A 13,342-nucleotide genomic window follows, 5' to 3' on the forward strand; every position below is an offset into this window, starting at 1 on the left:
ATATCGAAACAGAGAGAGTACATGGATTCGAAGGGATTTTGATCTATTCCACCATCATCTGCAAAAAACATTTCCATTCTGCCACTCGCAAAAATGAATTTCTTTTTGATTTTTTTTTAAATAGAAAAACAGAGGGAGATTACGAAATAACCTCGTTGACTTAATAAAACTACAGTATCCAACCAAAGTCCACGGTTAGCTCCAGGATCCGACCCACTGTTACTGGGTTTTCCCCCAAATAATTTTTTTTTAACCTAAGTAACTTTTCAAAAATCAAAATTGTCGACTCTTCAACTCTCTCGTTTCGATTCCGGCGAACTTCAAAAATCCAAAACCGTCGACTTTCTCTTCTCTCTCCGTTCAGTTCACCGTCACCGGTGATATCACTTGTTATCTCCTTTCTGCATCTTAACCATCGCCGATTGTGTGGGTCGTGTTCGATTTCGCATAATCGTTCGTTTAGCCGCCGTTGAAATTCCGCCGTGACCGGTGCTGTTCCAAACCGTCGTCGTTCCAAACCGCCGACGTTCCAAATTCTAAGTATCGAATAGGGCTTTTAGTATAGAAAGTGAAAAGTTTTTGATTTGAAACATTAGATTTGGTTTTCGTTGTGTTGATTTGAACGGTTTCCTTGATTGTTGTGTGGTTTTCCAAGGTACTTATGGGTCGTGTAAGGTTAGCCACTCCTAGTTTGAGTGAAAGTGAAGATGAGAGGGTCACAATCCGTGAAGCGGAAGTGAACCGTGAAGAAGTGGCAGAGGAAAACAAAGTTGAAGACGAAAACTGTGAACAAGAACATCCGGAAAACCTTAACGAACCGGAAGAAGAAAAGATTTATGAGGTATATACAAATTTATGAAAATTTTGTGTGAATATTGATATAGTGTTTAGGGACAACTAGAAAACAATGAGTACAAGTTAATAGTATAGGTCTGTGTAATTGGTGCATGGATATACGTGATTAATCATACATTGGGTTGCATTAGAAAATTAAATTCTGAGAAAAGTTGATAATGTTGTTCTGAGATAACTAGTACAAGTAGTACAGCGAAATATTAATTTTATGGTTGTGTATGAATTTTCAGGAAGTTGATGATGAGGAACCAATGCAGTCTCAGGGGATGGAAGAAGACTCTGAAGAAGAGGAAAAAGAAGGAGAAGAAGAAGAATCTGAGGTATATACAAATTTCTGTAAATTGTGTTTGAATATTGAAAGTAGTGTATAGGGACAACTAGAAAACAATGAGTACAACTTAATAGTATTGGTTTGTTTGATTGGTGCATGCATGGATTTATATGTGATCAATCATACATTGATTTGTATTAGAAAATTGGATTCTGAGAAAACTTTATAACGTTGGTCTGAGATAACGCGAAATATTAATTTTATGGTTGTGTATGAATTTTCAAGAAATTGATGATGAGGAACCAATGCAGTCTCAGGGGATGGAAGAAAACCATGAAGTAAAGGAAAAAGAAGGGGAAGAAGAAAAATCTGAGATAACATTAATTTCTGAAAATTTTGTTTGAATATTGAAAGTAGTGTATAGGGACAACTAGAAAACACTTAGGACAACTTAATAGTATAGTTTCAACTTATGTGGTGCATGGATTTATACGTTAACGTGATCATACATTGGTTTGTTTGATTGGTGCATGAATTTATACGTTAACGTGATCAATCATACATTGGTTTGCATTAGAAAAATTTAATTCTGAGAAAAGTTGATAATGTTGGTCTTTGATAACTAGTACAAGTAGTACAACAAAATATTAATTGTATGTTTGTGTATAAAATTTCAGGAACTTGATGATGAGGAACAATCAATGCAGCCAGAGAGGATGTTCTTTGGTCCAAGCGAATACGTGAAGACGTGTAAGATAGGGACGAGATGCACTGTGCGGCAGACAGTGAAGTATTTGGAGGAGTGTAAAGAAGATTTGCCATGGTTCAAGGCGCATCCACAGTTTAGGCATGTATTTCACATGCCTGAGGAGAAAAACCACATGACCCAAGGCATGTGGATGCTTTTGCTTCGCACAGCACGGACAGAGATGGATAGGGAGTGCTGGTTTGTGGTTAATGGAGTGCCTATTAGGTACTCCATTAAAGAGCATGTGCTCTTATGTGGTTTCGATTGTCATGATTACCCGAAGGAGTTTCGATTGGATGCAGAATTGAAGTTTGCCAAAAAGATCTTTTAAAAGGTATTTGGGATTAAGATCATTGATGTTGAGAAAAAGCTGGATGAAATGAAGAATTGTGGAGAAAAGAAGAAGACGGATAGGAAGAAGTTGGTTATCTTTTTTTTTTTGTGCAAGGTGATCGCGACCAAGTCAAAGGCTGATGGAAACATTGACAAATTCTTTCTAAAGATTGTTGATGATGTGCGTGCATGTGAGACATCCCCATGGGGTCGTTTCACATTTGATGGATGTATGGAAGGTATTAAGTCGGTAATGAAATCCATGAAAGGGAAAGCAAAACTGCAGACTTGTTTCTCCGGATTTATTCTTCCATTAGAGGTAACAATTTAGAGTATTATATATAGTGAGATGCATTAGTAGACTTAAAAATAATACTAATGTGACTTTTACTTTGAATGTGTAGATTTACCTTTTGAGGCTATTCCACATTTGGGACAAAAGTTTAGAGACCCTGTAAGGTTCGAGAATGAGTGTCCGAGAATGTGTAAGGCCAAATTCTCTAGTAGTGTCATGAAAGGGTTCTCGTTGGAAGAGATAAACGAGGAGCTTGAAAGTGTAAAGGTAAGAGTTGTCCCAGTTATCTCTAGCGTTGTCCTAGTTATTTCTAGAGTTGTCCCAGTTATCTATGAGCTAGAATATGATTATTTTTTATGTTTGAATTTGTATAGGTTATCTCTAGCGTTTTGGAATCGGATTACGAAGAGAAAGATTTGTTGAGGCGCATTGTAGATGGTGATGATGTTGATGATGGGATAGAGTTTGTTGATCCGGTTGTCGATAGCTGGAGAAACCGTTTGATCAAAGAGAGGAAGAGAATCTTCTGGAAGGATATGTTTGAAGCGGATGTCCAGGCTCGAAGCGGCGAGCAAATGGAGGAAGAGAATGTTCCGAGACATGTTCCAGATGTTCCGGGCAGCAGTAGCTCTTGCTCTTTGAAGGAAACTATTGATGAAGGCTTTAAGAGAGTGATGGCGATGTTGGCGGAACACAATGAAAGGCTTGTAACCATTGAAAGGAGACAAGCCGGTGAGAGTGTGCCTCCATTTGAGAAGAAGGTCCATTCCGATGTCAATAAGGAGAAGGAAGATGGTGGTAAGAATGAGAAGAACGTGGATGTGGCTGTTGAGACCGAGGCTAGTGTTGAGCCCGAGGCTAATGAGACCCATGATGTTGAGACCGAGGCTGTTGAGATCGCGGCTGTTGAGCCCGAGGATGTTGAGACCCATGATGTTGAGACCGATGGTGTTGAGCCCGAGGGTTTTGTACCCGAGTTTGTTGAGCCCGATGATACGAGTTCTGCTATGGTTCTTTGTGTTGGAGGCTCTCCAATCGGTATGTTTTGTTTTAATAATCTTTGATCTTTTTACTATATGATGTTTGTTGTTTATGAATGGTTGTCTTTTCTTTTGAAGGTCATGTTTAAGTTGAGAAGGAAACTGAAGCGGATAAAGGCGATGATGAGACGCCGAAGAAGGAAACGAAGAAGAAAGGGAGGAAGGGAAAAGGAAAGTGCAACGATAAGAAGAATGAGAAGAAGAAAAGAGATGATGATCCTGAGGACGAGGATGAAGGTGGCAAAAAGAAGCGTAAGGTAAATCCATCGAGATACCACAAGGCACCTTATACCGCAGAGAGGATGAGAGGGACCAAGGGTCCAGTTTACGTTTGGAGAAAAATGTATTGAAGACTTGTGTTTTTATGGGAACGATTTACTTATGTATTTCAGATGTATTGAAGACTTGTGTTTTTGTTATTTAGGATGATTGATCTTGTTTTTTGGGATTTATGGTACTTATGTATTTCACTAGAATGATGTTTGTTATTTAGGATGATTGATCTTGTTTTTTTTGGGATTTATGGTATTTTTGGGAGTTCAAAACAAGTACAAATGAGTTCAAAACAAGAGGTACACGTAGTTTATAGTGAGGTACAATTCAATTACAAAAAGGTACAACTAACAAGTTAGAACAAGTACAAATGAGTTCAAAACAAGAGGTACAAGTAGTTTATAGAGAGGTACAACTCAATTCCAAAAGAGGTACAAATTACTTCAAAACAAGTCAAAAAAGTACAAATGACTCTAGAAATAGGAATTCAACATAGTTTCAAACTTTAACATACTTGTTGCAACATAAAAAGGAAATACAATCACAAAATCAATTCCCATTTTACTTCTTTCCAAGTGCATCCATAACCTTGCGATCTCTGCATCTTTCTTGTCCAAGTGGTCTTTGAGGTCCTCAATTTCAGCACGGATTTGGTTAATCTGGAGACGATTACTATCACCTCCATATTTGAATGCGTTTTGAATCAATTTCCTGTGCTCGCCAAATCGTTTGTCGATGCAAAAGCACTGCTCGTGAACTGCAAGATCCCAACACTTGTCTACGTGGTAATTATCATCATGACCACTCATCGGACATTTGAGAAATGTCTTCTTTTGATCGCCAATAAGACACTCTAAAAGGTAAAGCTATTTACCACAAAAACAGATTGTGGGAACACCAAAATCACCATCGTACTTGCAAAGATCATCGGATCGTTCCTCTGATGAAGAAGGTGACGAATAACTAAGCGGCATTATTTGCTACATAGCCAAACACATGAAAATCAAAAGGAGATAAATTCCAAAATCTAAACCCTAACATCCAAACCCTAGATCTTTAACAAAATCCAAAATCCAACCCCTAGATATCAAACTATCATAAATGGCAACTCTAATTCCTTTGCAAACCATAATTCAATGAAATTGGGGGAAAATCAAAACCCTAATTTCATTTCAATCCAACCCGAAACTTACCAGAGAACTTGGATCCGGCGGCTGATGTGAAAGATTCGGTGGCCGGCGTCGGCGGAGGTTCGTCGTGTTGTTCGTCAGCACTGTTCTTCGAGAATCGGCAGAGAAGAGAGAATGAGAGAAGATAACTTTTCGAGAGAAGAAAGGAGAAGAAGGAAAGAAAGAGAGAGAAAGAAATGTAATTTAATGAGAAAGATTCCTTTCTTTGAATTGAAATTTGAAATACATAGTGTGAACACATAGTGTGAACACACAAGAGTTATTATGGTAATAAAAGTGGAATGCGGGCCCAGACAAAAGACTGCGCATTAGCCATAATTGTGCCATAAGTTATTCAGTTGTCCGGTACTCAAGTTATTTGTACTTTGTGGAAGTTTTAGTATTTAGAGTTGGACTTCATTAAGGGAATTAACTTATAGTTGGACAGATGATATAATATGTTTAATAATAAGATCTAATGTTTTAGTTATATAATTTGTACAAATATATGCGTTTTGCCATGTTTATGTCAAGATTGTCCAACATGATACAATGCATACCATATAATGTAAGAAGTGTTTTCTGAATTGATGAGTATAATATGTTCAATTTTTTTTAGATTGTATGATAATTAGTATAAGTGATTAATATTCCAGAACAATGTATAGAGATATTTTCCAAGTATGATAACTTTTTCTTTATGATATCTAAAATATATTTTTAGAACCAATTACAAATTGAAATAATTATGAGAAAATTTAAAAAATTACCTCTTTTTTAATAATATCATATTAGATTTTAATAAAGAAAATAAATAAACTGTATTTGTCTCATAAATAGTCAAAATTATTAATTAAGATTTTGAATTTAGTTTATGTATTTTTTTCCTTCAAAATTTTGAATAAATTTTAGTATCGTATTTAATATGAATATATTAAAAATACAGCTTTTTAAAAATTGTCATTTAATATATTAGAAATTATAGTTTTAATTAAAAGTATAGAGAGGTGTATTTTTCATACAAAAACCCATAAACTGGGTAGTTTTTCATACAAAAACCCATATTTTTAATATAATAAAAATATTTAAATTAAATTAAATTGAAGCAAATTTACGTAAAAAGAAACAATAGTAAAATAATATTTCTTTCTTATATATATAGTTGATATTTTTGTACAATTATTAATTTATCGAGTCTTAATTTATAGGGGTTTTATTGTAAGAGATAAACATGAAAGAACTAGTAAATACGGTACAAGTACAAGGTACATACATAACAATACTTAACAAAATTCCAAAGTATTTAAAAATGAAGACATAATACATGAAACAATAGTACAGACGGCACAATTACACGGTACAGACATAACAACAAAATACTTAACAAAATTCCAAAGTACTTAAAAATGAAGACATAATACATGAAGCAATAATACAGACAGCACAAGTACACGGTACAGACATAACAACACAACACAAAATACACATTTAATTATGAGTCGGACTCCTCGGGCTGCAACCACGCGTTGATATTAATCCCAGGCTGAAACTTGTTATTAGTCTTCTTTCGACGACGTTCCCCTGTTGATGAAAACCGGGTTTCTTGATTTCTCTCCGGTTTAATTGTGGTATCCGACCGTAAGACTATCAATTAACTTATCTCATCAGGAATAATCCAAACTGATGAATGCGGGACTGGATAAATGATTCTGTGGTATGCCAATATCCACGTATTCATATGGTAAAAATGCGAAGTTAGGTCTTCCATTTCGAGACCATCTGATATCCATTCGGTCCCCACAAAGTTTTGGGCAGCGGCAATCGCATGTACATACGGGTACTTGTCAACATCAAAACGTCGGCAAGAACAAGTTTTCCTTAGCAAGTCAACAGAATAAGACATACCACCTTCGCCAATGACGTTGTATTGACGTTCGAAGCTGTTAAGCTCGGTCACCGGCATCGTTTTCGCAATTGGGCATAAGGAGTGTATTTCGTTCTCCACAACCGGCACAAGACCCCTTGTTTCAGAATATTTAACAGACTTTTTCCTATGTTTGTTAAACCATTCTGAAATTTTCTCAATTATCGCATCAAGCAAAGGTAAAAGGAAGTATTTCCTTGCACTTTCAAACGTACTGTTCAATGATTCACACACATTGCTCGTGTCTATGTTATACCTATCCCCTTCAAAATAGCACATTGCCCAATTTTCCACAGGAGCCCATATATCCAAATACGTACCGGCATTAGGAAATCGTCTCCTAAATCGAGCATACTCTCTCGTGAACTCAAACTGAGTATAAACATGTGCGCATGCAATGAAGTTAGCCGCCGCTTCTTCCTTCTCAGTTTTCACCCGTACTTTAACGTTTTGAGACAAATGCCAAACACAATGGCCATGTCTCGCGTTTGGAAACACATGCATAATTGATTTGATGATGCTCTGATGTCTATCACTCACAAAAACCAAACCTAGTTCATCCGGTATAACTGTTTTCAGCTTGTTAAAAAACCACGACCAACTAGCATCGTTCTCCCTATCAATTACAGCAGACGCAATGATATAATTGTGATGATTAGGATCTTGGGCTGTTGCGAAAACTAGCATATCGCCGTATACGGTCTTAAGAAAAGTGGCATCCACAATAACAACTTTCCTCATAACTTTGAACCCTTCAATGCAAACACCCAAAGAAACGAATAAGTACTTGAACTTTTGTTGTGCATCCACTTCCACATATGATATTGTCCCGGGATTCACATCCTTTAATACGTACAGATAAGATTACAAGTCGGTGTAGCTTTTTTCAGGACTACCACGCACATCACTAACGTGTTGTCTTTTCCCTCTCCATGTGGTAGCATACGAGCAATGCAAATTCATTCTTCCCCGAACAATACTCATTATGCTTTTAGGTGGTGGAGTTTGAAACTCACATGGATAATCCTCATGCAAAATAGACGCGATTAATCGTGGTGTGCCGGTATGTTTACAATTGCTTGAGTTCTTATCAGACCGCTTGCATGTGTGCATCTTCCTGTGAACTCTAACACTAAAACAATCTGAACTCTTTACTTTTGCACATCGTAAATACCATTGACAACCTGTTGTTTTAGATTGTCGACATCGTAACATGAGTCGCTGTGGATCTAACACTATAGTTGCGGTCGCAAAACAATACTTATTTGCAACTATGTTAACCAAATCTTGCACGACCTCCTTAGAAACAAATTCTTGGTTCAATTCAATCCCCGTTCCATCTTCCCATTCCTTAACACTCTGACTTTTCTCACTACTCTGACTTCCTTCACCAACACATGGAAGCTCATAATACTCAATTCTACCATCAACACCATTATCTTCAGCAACATCCATCCGGCTATCCACATGCTCCCTATCTTCAATAACTACATTCTCCATAGCCTCTTCAAAAACCCGGCTATCCGCATTCTCAATAGCCTCTTTTACACTATTAGGCTCTTCAATAATCGGTTCATCATTCACACAATTACCTCCTGCAATTTCTCCTCTTAAAATCGTCACTACTCCACCATTCTCCACATCAAATGCATTCAACTCCTCATAATTAACACCAACTGAACTTCTTCCCTCTACCCTTGAAATTTGTTCCACCCTCTCAGATTCTTTATTTACTACCTCCACGTTCAAAGCTGGTCTAATTCCCTTCGCATTCACTACCATTAGATACCCTAAAAAGTCATCATCATGTACAATAGATGTCTCTCTCTGAGATGTGCATAGAATATAACTCAATGTCACCTTCCTTGAGGTTTCATCTATTCCAATCTTCTTGCATATCTTTTTTACTAACATAGAGTATGTTACCTTTGACGTCCTCAACAATACACCGCTTAAAGAATTGTTAGAAATCCACTCATGCTCTTTTGAATAATACCCATTGTCAAATTGTATGAATGTGTGCTTGTTCTTCATCGTCTCATGTAATTACAAATAAATTATAAAAACACAATTACGTAATCATTCAGATTTAGACATAATTGCACCTATATTATAACTCACTAATACCATTTGTACCACCTGTCCTATTGTATCTCAATAAAACATTTGTACCGCTTATACTATTATATCTCAGTTTTACCATTTGTCCTAGTTCGTCAATTCTGGGTTTCACAAATCGTTAATTTCGATTGAACACTCACTAAACTCTTTGTTTCAAAACAATACAACAGCCCATAATGAACAATACAACAATTTTATGTTATTAACAACTAACTCCAATAAGAAATTCACATTAATCTACAAATCAAAAGGAGATCGGATTTACTTTTGCCGTTGAGGAGGAAGCTCACTTTGGGAGCAGATTATCGGCTTGGAAGCTACGGCGATCTCGGAAGCTAACTCGCCGGTGAAATTGGAGCTCAAATCGCCGGCGAAATCGGAGCTCAAGTCGCCGACGGCGAAGTAAAAAAAAATCACGTCGGAGAGTAGGTTCGCGATTTTGGGGGATGAACGTAAGTAACCGTGATTCTTTTTTTTTTTTACTAAATCATTTACTCTTTATTTTGGAAATTCTCCTCAGTTATTCATTAAGGAGAGAGATGTAATTGCACATCAAGGAGTGGTACGTCAGAATTGTTTTTCAAAAATAGTGGCAGAATAGAATGGGACTCGATTCGAAGATAGCCGAGATCATAACTGGTGCTTCTGATAGTGCAAGTGTTGTTTTAGAGATATATAAAGCCAACTTCGAGAAGCACCTTGGTATCTAAGATATCAACTGAGCTTAAGAGATGGTTTAAAAGCTTGAGTAATTCCTTTCTTTTATTTCTTTTTGTTCAAATATTCGTATATATGTGGTATGTGGTATGTGGTATGTGGTATGTATGAGTTTTTAGGATGGATAACTGCAACTAGAACCCAATTTGATATGTTCAGGTATAAAAATGTGGATTACTTATATGAAAACGCAAGATTTTTATAACTAGAGCTATATTTAATGATAGCTTTCTAAGGAAAACCTTTAAAAAAGTTTGATTTCTGCTTCAGAATCCAGTGCCGACGTTGAGGAGGAGCTTATGGAACAAATGTTCCACGTCTAATCTTTTTGAGCAAATTTAAAGGTTCAAATGCTTTTTTCGTAATTATGTTGTTAAAAAATCCCAAATACTCTTCTTATTTTTGTAATTATGTTGTTAAGATGGCCCAAATTTTTATATATATTTTTATCTTTTATTTATATGTAGGTATATGGTTGTGTATACAAAAAAATTAGTACTAAACAAGGCCAATTTTAAAATTTTGTACCGGGACTCCGGTTCTATTAAGCCGGTCCTGCGAGAGTCATAATCAGAAGATAAATCAAAAGCATTTTTGCACATATAATCCTTCAATTTTTAATCGAAAAAAATGACGAAGAAGAGGAAGAAGTCGTCGCTGTCAAAAAAAGAAGAAGTTGTCATTGTCTTCGTTGAGGTCTGTGGTTGTTTGAATGACAAGGTAAAACTGTTTGATGATAGGTGGGCCTGTAGTTGGCTTTCTTATTGGGCCTGGGCTGGGCTGAGTTGCAAATGAAACTTTTTTTTTTGTGCAGCACTTAATTTATTTCAATAGAACATTTTTTTTTTTAATGCAACGTAACATGTTTGCTTTGTTTTCCAATTGCAGTTTTGATAAGGTGACTTTGCTCAAACAACATTTTCATCGATTATGTAACAAACACGTTAAATTAAAATTAAGCTAGAGAAACACAATTGTTTGCAAATTGTGGAATCGGTTTTCAATATTAAAAAACCGCGATTGGCAAAAAGTGGAACTATGTTTTTATATATGTTGATTGATTGTGTTCTTTTGTTAAAAATTGTGGAATTGCGTTGTATATGATATTGATTAAAAATGCCAAATTACATTTTGGCAAATAATTGCTTTGTCACAATTTCAAAGGAAATAACTGTGATTTAAAAGAAAATTGTGTAATCGTTTAAATCAGTTTATTTTTTTAAAACGATCACACAAATTATGAAACAAGAATAACTTGATGTTTTCTTAGGCAATGTTTTGGCTGAAATGTTTCATCAAGATCCAATATGGAGTTATATTTTCACGATTATTTGTTGTAAATTGTAATTGGGTTTAAAATCCGTTTAGTATCATATTTGGTTAACAATTGTTTGGCAAACAGTAAACCGACTAAATCCATTTTTTTTGGCTAGAGGTTCCAAAGTATGATTATGTGTGTTATCTAGGTTTTAAACTTTTATTTGAGAGAGATATAGATTTTGAACTTTGTTTTCGGGTAAATATAGCACACTAGGGCTCAGTTGGATCTGCATTCGATGATATATAATACTTCTTGCCGGGAAATAGATCGCCAACCCAACCTTTTACTTATAATATTTATTTGAAGACATTTTCGAGAGAAAACATGCAAAGCTCCAAAAACTATGATAGTTAGATGCTTTTAAATCCACGAGAACAGCTGATATATAAGCTTTAGACCACTCAATTTTCTTTTGATAGCTCACTAGAGCAAGACGCAGCCCGAAATATCTTACCGACAAGCTTGCTTTCCTTAGGTTAATTAAACTTTGTATACATTTCAAAATACCTATTTAGAAAAGAATTTATTTTTGTATCATTTACTTTTATTAAATTCCAATTCCTATATCTTGGTGGGGATTAAAAAAAAGAAAGGCGTCATGCCAACACGTTGCAGCTTAGGAGACGAAACCATATATGAACGAACATATTCCTTTACGATGAAAAATATATATATTTAGTTCGTTAGTACAACAATCATAGTTTATATCTTTTACAAAAAAAAAAAAAAACAATCATAGTTTATATTCTATAAGTTAGAATAAGTGTATCGGAAGTCATATTAGTTGGCACATGTTCCTTCATGGATAAGATCCCTTAAATCATTGACAAAAGGAATCCACTTAATCAAGTTCTTAGCTGATTATGGAATTAATCATACTTGGGTTCAATCGTGACCATGTGAAAGATTGTGTTTAGAGGACGGCTACAACAAATAAAGCCTTGAAAAAACAATATAATTAAGAATATCATATTAACTTCGTAATTTTCAATAGGTTTTTAATATGCATTTTTTCTACATTATTCCCCAAAATATGCCTTCTATTCATAATTTAGTTAGTTTATACATGATTCCTTAATCATTCTTACAACCTTTTCTTACTAGAATCTGAACTATGGTACCCAAAAAAGTCTCTACAATTTTATTTTCTTGCAATCTAGTGAAAGAATGTTTTTATAGGTATATCAAATGGCACAAAACTAGGTTCTTAAACTCACAAAAAGTTGTTTGTAAAGTACTAAATATTCTCAGTATTTAAAATAGGTATGAACATGTAAAACGATATCAAACTAAACTACGAATAATATGTATAGTGTTTTTTATTACAGACAACTGTATATCGCTGTTAAATTATCTAGTTATGCCAGTTGATATATTAAAAAGTTAGATGAAAGTCTACTCGCAGAATCGTATGTTATGATATATGAAATTTTGATTCTGTATAACTTGGCCTAAGAAAGAGGCTAAGAGGCATATTAAACATCAAAAGAATGAGTATACTAATACCACTATTGAAGAAACCATGAAGGAGACAAAGCCTTAAGGATTGAACTTGAACCTAGACATTATTAGGGCTAAATGCATTTTATCCGACGTGGCGGCATCTATTCAGATTCTGGGACCCACGTTTCACAACCTATTGGTCAAGAATCTGTTGCTTACAGCGCAAATACTATAATCAAATTGTTAAGTCAACCTCTATTTTATGTTGCCAATGCACATAAGTTGTTTTCAAGTATAGTAATACAAAGAACATGTATAGTTGCTAGATATTATATAATTTTAGTTTATCTCTAAATGTTGTCCCAGAAATATAAAGGAACTTGGACAAAACAAAAACATGGGAGGACAAAACAATTGCACATCAATCATTTCTAATAGATTGCATAAAATAATATATGTTACTAAAATAATCTATTGGCAGTAGATGAATAGTTTTGCTACATATTTCTATTCTTTTGATTATTTTATAAAAGCTGTCCCACCAATAGACCTTTTTAATGGAGGAACTTTGGAAGAAAAAGAATTAAGAAGAAAGACGAGAAGATTTATATGTGACATGAAAATTGCTTACAATTTCACATCATAAGCAATTTCTTCAAATATCTAAGAAAGAATTAAAATAAATAAGATTTATCCACAAAAAAAACCAAGAAAATGAAGGGCAATTCTCACAAATAGCTGTTTCTTTAGGGTTTAGTATAGTTGAATTTGTTTTATGTTCCTATAAATGACACAATGAACCTGGACGGAGTGAGAGAGAAACAATTCTATG

The 13,342-nt window shown here is 35.0% G+C and overlaps 3 pseudogenes across 3 annotated transcripts; 1 reads left to right on the forward strand and 2 right to left on the reverse strand.

Moving 5' to 3' along the window:
* Positions 1 to 622: 622 nt before the first annotated feature.
* On the forward strand, positions 623 to 3,886 carry AT4G08600 (annotated as a pseudogene; the record flags this gene model as incomplete). The annotated part of the gene is made up of 1 exon: positions 623 to 3,886.
* Positions 3,887 to 4,146: 260 nt separating this feature from the next.
* Positions 4,147 to 4,862, reverse strand: AT4G08602 (annotated as a pseudogene; the record flags this gene model as incomplete). Its single annotated transcript has 1 exon — positions 4,147 to 4,862.
* Positions 4,863 to 6,584: 1,722 nt separating this feature from the next.
* Positions 6,585 to 8,942, reverse strand: AT4G08610 (annotated as a pseudogene; the record flags this gene model as incomplete). Its single annotated transcript has 1 exon — positions 6,585 to 8,942.
* Positions 8,943 to 13,342: the final 4,400 nt, after the last annotated feature.

The sequence above is a fragment of the Arabidopsis thaliana genome, chromosome 4 (assembly GCF_000001735.4).
Source record: "Arabidopsis thaliana chromosome 4, partial sequence".
Classification (NCBI taxonomy): domain Eukaryota; kingdom Viridiplantae; phylum Streptophyta; class Magnoliopsida; order Brassicales; family Brassicaceae; genus Arabidopsis; species Arabidopsis thaliana.